The sequence below is a fragment of the Bidens hawaiensis genome, unplaced genomic scaffold (genome assembly GCF_021521415.1).
Source record: "Bidens hawaiensis isolate Kalapana, Puna unplaced genomic scaffold, B.hawaiensis_p1.1 tig00038191_1, whole genome shotgun sequence".
Lineage (NCBI taxonomy): Eukaryota > Viridiplantae > Streptophyta > Magnoliopsida > Asterales > Asteraceae > Bidens > Bidens hawaiensis.
Genome location: NW_027496707.1, coordinates 70,064 through 77,697, shown reverse-complemented (window position 1 = coordinate 77,697; position 7,634 = coordinate 70,064). Strand labels below are relative to the sequence as shown.

At 34.5% G+C, this 7,634-nt stretch overlaps 2 non-coding genes across 2 annotated transcripts; both read right to left on the bottom strand.

Moving 5' to 3' along the window:
* Positions 1-6,291: 6,291 nt before the first annotated feature.
* Positions 6,292-6,375, bottom strand: LOC143590160 (small nucleolar RNA SNORD34). The gene has a single exon (XR_013145421.1). It is a non-coding gene; the product is annotated as a small nucleolar RNA SNORD34 (small nucleolar RNA).
* A 108-nt stretch (positions 6,376-6,483) lies between these two features.
* On the bottom strand, positions 6,484-6,566 carry LOC143590158 (small nucleolar RNA SNORD34). Its single transcript, XR_013145420.1, has one exon. It is a non-coding gene; the product is annotated as a small nucleolar RNA SNORD34 (small nucleolar RNA).
* Positions 6,567-7,634: the final 1,068 nt, after the last annotated feature.

Below are 7,634 nucleotides of genomic sequence, written 5' to 3'. Positions count from 1 at the left end.
AAACCCCGGATAAACTAGTTGTGCAAGATTTAAAAATTTGAAGAACCTCCGTAACGATCTCAATCAATAACCAGTTTCTAGGATCGTACGGTGCACATTTACCCCTATTTGACAAAATTTGATGAAACGCAATTAACGATTGTTTTTGTTGGATGGCTTTCTCAAACATTTCACAAGTCGAGTTCCATCTTGTTGGACAATCCCAATTAGGCCCCAACCATTGACAGTTAGCTTCTTCACAAAATTTTTTGTATCTTGAAAATGTTGAATTGTTGCTAAAAACATCTCGTAACATTCTTTTAAAATTGTTTCTTTGCGTTTCGATCACGTTTAACCCATCTTGCACGGCCAAGTTGATAATATGTGCAATGCATCGGCTATGAAAAAACGCTCCATCACAGATAGGTTTATACTTTAATTTTAAATGGCCAACCGCGGCCGTATTGTTGGACGCGTTATCAAACGATATTGAAAAGATTTTATCTTCAATCTTGTATTGTCGAATGACTTTATCCAAGAGTTTAAAAATATTTCTACCCGTGTGCGGGTAATCAAACAATTGAAACGCAACGGTTCGTTTCATCATTTGCCACGACCGGGGGTCAACCCAATGAGCCGTCACACAAATGTATGAGTCGGGCGAACCATTAGGTACCGACCACACATCCGTTGTTAAGTTCACACCAGTTTGTAAGTTTGAAAAGTATGAAATTAGTTCGGACTTAGCGTTTTTCCATGCTTTAAGACAATCTCTTCTAAGGGTCGAACGACTTACGTGTTGGTAGCGTGGTTGAACATACTTTTGCATCATCTCCGTGAATTGAGGGTTGTCGAAGTGGTTGAAAGGAAGTGATTGTTGAATCACAAAGTTGCCAAACTGTTGACGTACCGCTTCAAGGTCGTACGTAAACACCGTTCCTTGATTCGTCATCTCCGGCTGCGAACTACTTCCGGATTCGTCCTTCAAGACCTTGCAAGAGGGCTTTTCTACATGAGCTCTTAAACTGGAGTTTGCTTCTTTGTTATAAAACTTCAAACAATGTTTGCATCTAGCTTTTTGGGTTCCGTTAGACATTTCGCATAGGTCGAAATGTTGCCAAATATCTTGGTTTCGTTTCGTGGGGATGACCCGAACGACGGTTTCTCCCGTGTTCGAGGCACCCATGTTGACCGATGAAGCAGCACTTTGGGAGGCCATGATAATCGACTACGAATTAAGAGTGGTATACTCGAGTATGAAATAAACGACTACGAAAGAAGAGCGTTTGGAGTTGTATAATCGCGTATGAAATAAACGTTTAGAGCGTTTGGAGTTGTATAATCAAGTGTGATCTAACCAATACCCAACCTAAACTATATATAGATGTTTGTGGGGGTAAAATGGTAAAAAAACAAAAAAAAAACGGCTAAAAAACGGTCAAAAAAAAAAAAAACGGCTATAAAGCCGTTTGGTAACGTTCGAAAACCGGTTTAACCGGTTAACCGGTTATTAAAAAACCGGTTAACCGGTTTTTTTTATAACGGTAATAAACCGGTTATTTTAAAAACCGGTTAACCGGTTTTTTAATAACCGGTTATTTAAAAAAACCGGTTTTTTTTATAACCGGTTATAAAACCGGTTTTGGCTCCAAAACGTATAACCGATACGTAAACCGGTTACGTAAACCGGTCAAACCGGTTTTTAAAAAAACCGGTTTTTAAAAAACCGGTTTCCGGTTGAACCGGCCAAACCGGTTCCGTAACCGGTTTTTTTGAACACCTCTACCTACTGTTGGGTCTCTTTAAATTCCTCTGTAGATAAATATAAAGAAATAATTACTCTATTCTTTGCATCATTCACAAGCCAGTGAAGAGCAGCCCCACTACATAAAATACCGTCAACATCAGTAAGACACCTATACTTCACCGATAACTTTCCAACTATTTGATTTTAGTGTTAACACATAGAAAAGCGTAAGCTTTTTTGAGAATACATGTAACCTGCTATCACCTTGTAGTCATCCGAAGACGAATCATTATTACCAAACCCCAAATGCTACATTTCCTATAAATCCAGTATAAATCGAAAAAGGAGGCTTTTGCAGTTTCTTCACCTCTCTAGTTGAAGGATTGACCGCTACAAAGTCAACATTTGTAGGATCCAGTGGCGAAGGATAGTGAGGTCTAGGGGTGGCACCCCCTCCCTTATTTTTTTTGCGCAACAGTGTTAATTTACCTGTTTTTTGTCTGAAATTTTTTACATGTAGTGTAAATTTACTCATTTTTGACCGAAAATTTGAGACCCCCCGCCCCCACGTCCAAGCTTTGCCACTCGTAGGGACCATTACAAGACCAACAATAGGGAAAAATTTGCGATAAATCCAATCTTCTATAAATGATACTGATGGCATAGCCATTGTTATGTGTTAATTAGTCTAAGGTGTCGTTTGTACTAACTTTAAATCTAGGGTCTGTTTTGTAACAGTTGTGATAGCTGATTGTGTACTTAATAACTCATTAACGATCAATGAAGCTATTGAATAGTTTTATGACCAATTTCTTAAGGCTTCTTCTCTCTAATTCTCTCTATCGATTATGTACAACTCACTTATGTTTTCATTAGACAGTTCTTAAGGTCAAGAACCCTTAGATGAGGGAGTATTGTTACGTGTTAATTCGTCTAGGGTGTCGTTTGTAATAACTACAAAACTAGGGTCTGTTTTGTAACAGTTGTGATAGTTGATTGTGTACTTAATAACTCATTAAGAATCAATGAAGCTATCGATTAGGTTTGTGACCAATTTCTTAAGGCTTTTTCTCTCTAATTCTCTCTATCGATTCTGCACGCATCAGCCATCCTTCTATGTCCAAGTTCTGGTTTGTCACGAACACTTTTGTAAGAATGGTTCAAGTAAGCTTTAACAAAAGGAGGAGAGGATATAAGAGATTGCCATGACTTACACACGCTCGGATATGATCTTCCACATCCAGTCGTACAAGTATCTGCTCAATCACATCAAAGGATGCGGCATCTGCCATAATATCAAAGAATGTTAGCGGCAATGTATAACTAGGTTATGAATCAAACAAAAATAGGCATAAGTTCTTTTTTTTAAGCGCAAGCCAAAAAATATATTATTGCATTATTAACATCCTCCGGCCCAAACTTGCTTCAATATATGAGGTAAAGTGCTAACAAAATAGAAAATTTAGGTGTAATTGTGTAATGATAGTAAGTTAGAATAAATAAAACTTTGAGATGTGGCCGATAGAAAAGGTTATTACCTCATACATGGGTGAAGAGAAGTAGTTGGATGACTTGGATCGGGTTCGGACATAAAGAGGAAGTATAATTTGGGTGACATTTAGACTACTTTCCCATGGGTGAAACATAAAAACAAGTTGTGGGCTTGAACTAGGAGGCGTGGTTGTCATTTTATGTTGGTTAATTTCGTGTTGTTTGTCTATTCTTTTCTGGTGTAGTTTGTGTGGTTGTTCTTAGGTGCCTAGTTCCTTACTAAGATACTTTTTCCCTTCTTTCTTTTTTTCTTTTTTACAACCGGCCTTAAAATAGTTAAAATGAGTAGGGATGTTTTTAAGCCATATTTATGGTATCATCCCTAAACTTTAAAGATAATTTACAAGGACTTAAGAGTTATGATCAAGTTTTGTAAAACAAAAGGTTTCACATATAAATCACAATGGCACAAGGAGGTTGTTGGGGCGCTAACAAGTTGTTATGTGTTAAACATGACAACACATGTTCTTATGTGTTAAACATGAAACCTCTAATTAATAGTGGACCCAGGAAAAATTTCACAGGGTCCGGAGTCAAAATTTTATAAGGGTCAATTGGGATTCTAACATATATATATCTTTAAAAAAAATTTCACATAGGTCGGCCGACACCTACACCATAGGTGTATGCCTGCCAATGCCTATAATGGTTGTGTGGTGTGTGCGTGGGACTTTTTTTCTCCATATGTCATCCTCGCCATAACAGATGACCTTATAAGTAAGATGAGTTTGTTGAATCGAACTACGGCTTAATATTACTTAGTTTGACTATCATAAAGTTTTTCAAGTAATTTGAGTTATCTTATTTGCGCTTGCACAAACCATTAATCATGAACCAAACTCGAGTGTGGATTCTCTTGAGCAAGTTTGAGCTTAACTTAAGGTCCTCAAAGCAGAGTTGTACTCCGTCTCTTACGACCCAAGTTGTATTATTTAAACCAAAATTTTATTTACAAAGTTAGGGATATCATTTCTCTTACATCCTCAACTAGGTTATGGTTCTTGAATTAAGTTTCATTGTCACTTTTGTTGATCTTCACTTTCAGATCATATTGGCTTTCTCAACACAAAATTGATCAAACATATGGTTCTTTAATTTAGTTTAATTGTCATTTTGCTGATCTTCACTTTCAAATCATACTGGCTTTATGTCAAAACAATTAACTTATTCTAGGTGTTAGCAGTTTAATCATTTGACGCTAGGAAGTAAATCCATGTATATCTTAAGAAGTCATCTACAATCAAAAGACAATTGACTTACAAAAACCTTATTTTGTTTGCCATTTAAACTGATGAAACAATGCTCATCATAATTATTTTTTTTCAACGGGCCTCTAAGACAAATTTTTGTAAGTTGGTTTATTTTGAGATTTGCACGTGTCAATCGCGTGTGCCAAAGATTTCTTCCTCATAGTAATAGCAAAATGTTGTTTTTAATGAGTTGCGTAACGAAGTTTTATTTAAGAATGATTGAAACCAATACCAAACATCTTGCTCAAACCTACCATTCAAGTTCAAACCATCAACCAAGACAGAGCTTTCAGAAAATGATTAAACTTATATTTATCAAAAACCACAAGCGAGTTCTAAACAAACCATCCAGCCTTAAAACTATTCAAAATCAAACACTCTGAAATTGATGAATACAACAAATCCAGCCTTAAAACTATTCAAAATCAAACATTCTGAAATAGATGAAGATAACAAACCCGCACTATTTTACAACAAAGATACAATATAAATTTTCATTGAAATTAAATCCAATCCCTTTCACATTTGATGAAAAACATTGTTCAAACCAAACGGAGACTAAGAGCATTCAATACAGAAAACTTCAATACACAAATGGAGCCTCCGGTAAGTGTTTACCTCAGTTTTCCCTCTTATTTGAGGTATGAGAGTGATAACTCCCAACACATGAGTTAAATTAAACAAAATGTCGCACTTATCTTTCATTATTGGAACAAGAATGCAAACTCCATTGTAGTTGTCCTTAAAAAATCCATATAATGTTACAAAATTATAAGCGCACCAACTCTTAGAGCATTCGCAACAACTCCCTAAATTTTTGTGAAGGAGTTTTGCAAATTATAGGATTGGGTTTTGAGTTGCTATTAGTAGAGAAGAGAAGGGATGGCAACGAGCCGGGTATTGCTAATGTCATATTCATACCCGGTTATAAAATTCAATCACATACCCAGCCCAATACCCGTCGGGTATGTGTCACATAATTACCCGTCATGTATCGAGTATACACGCTGGTAACGGGTTACCCATTAGATTGTTAAAAAAAATTTGTTAGGTTTTTTAAGTAGATTTTTTTACTATTATAGTTATTGTATGTATTTTTATTTACAAATGAACTGTTTAAAACTAAAGTATGAAACATTACATCTATATAAATGTTATCATAAATAAATAATAAGACTTAACTTTTGTACAAGTTTATGTATAAACTTGATAGCATATAAAACATAAATAATGCTTTTTAATACATATCTTAAATACAATAGGTTAAGAAAAAAATGAAATTAATAATAAAAAATTTCCAGGTTTTTATTTCGGATATATAGTTCAGGTAAACGGGTATAACTTTTCGAGTAATCGGATTAGGTGTCACCAAATCCCATACCCAGCCTGTACCCGCGAAAATTTTAATGAACTACAATTGAGAAGAGTCCCTTCTGCACAACGATATTGAGCAAAGTATAAACGATTTAAAATTCGGGTTAAACATACAGTGTTCTAGTCTACACCACCTGCACTCATTTAAAATCAAAACACTCGCACAAGGTAAGATCTAAACTCACAACCATTTGTTTGTGTGGCACACCACTCACTCCATAAGAATCTTAATTATACTATATTTAATTAAGCATCCTATGAGACAAGTTGTGTTTCTTTTCAAACAAATAAATGTGGGTTCAAACCTTACATAATGCAAGTAAGAAAAATATGTTTGTGGCAATAAAAAACATATAAATTTTTGTTTGGTTTAACTATAAAATAAATATTAATGGCCTCTGAAATCTTTAATTTACTCTTCATATTATTCATCAGACAATGTAGGCAAAAAAAAATTACTCATCCTAGGCCAAACACTAGTTTTAAAGAAAAATAAAAAGGGTAGTTCTCCGCTCGCTCGATTTAATCACTATTTTTCAGAAAAATAAAAGTTATAAATATTGTACCTAAACAACAAACAAAAAAAGCCTCAGAAATTTTAGCTTTAATCGTCATAAATAATAATCAGACAATGTAGGCAAAAGTATTAATCATCATTGGCTAACCAGGAAGTATTAAAAATGTTAATAAATAATAATAATAACCATGGTTTACCGTTGAAATTGAGATCTTTAATTTGAGATGAAGAAAAGATGATGGTGAAGATGAAGTAGAGTGTTGCGGCTGGGGATATATATAGTGAAGATTAGTAAACCCTTTTTCCATTGTGTGAATTCTGCTAAAGCCCAATGGGCTTTACATATGTGACGAATGTTTTTTTCTTAAACTGTATGTTTGCTTTGGTTGAGAATTGAGGGTGTGTTTGGGATTGCTTATTTAAGTGAAGAATTACTTTTTGTTAAACGGACTTATTAATTTATGAATTTTTTAAAATAAGTTTTACAAAAAAATGTTTGATTAGCTTGTGTGTGTTGATGAAAACCAAAATAACTAAAAATGACAATTTTTTTTAAATGAGTGTGGTTATAGGGGTGTAATAGGTAAATCAAACTCATTAAGTTAATAAGTTATATATTTCTAACTTTTCAAAACCCTTTTATTTTGCCTTCTCTATAAGTTGAAATCCATAAGACCATATGGTTTGCCAAACACATTATACGCATTACTCACTTTTTAAAAAGTTTATAAGCTATAAGTTGATGAAAATAAGGAATCACAAACACCACTGAGATTGAGTTTGTTATTTGGTTTGAATCAATTTAAAGTGAAAACTGAATTAAGTCGAAATAGAATAAAACAATAATGAATTGTGTATTTGGATGGAGTGTAGGGAAACATGCGTGTGCAGGTCTAATGCCAGGCAGACTGCTCTAAAAGCTGCTTCATGCAAGCTCACTAAACATGAGAAGGTTTCTTTTAACCAAGATATATTATACTTTTTATATTTTATACTTTTGGTTTTCTCGCACCTAAAGCTATATAACTACTTAACCGAGTCCAACGAGCCATGGATATATTAATGTTATAACTCCAAGATCTATCAATTTAGTTTTTAAAAGTCGAAATAGTATTAACTTGAGGGGTCAAGCGACTAGCAAGTTGAAGTCAATATCATGGGAGGCGGCTAGAGTTAGCAGCCACATAACTTTATTTCAAATTTCGGTGGTGCTAAA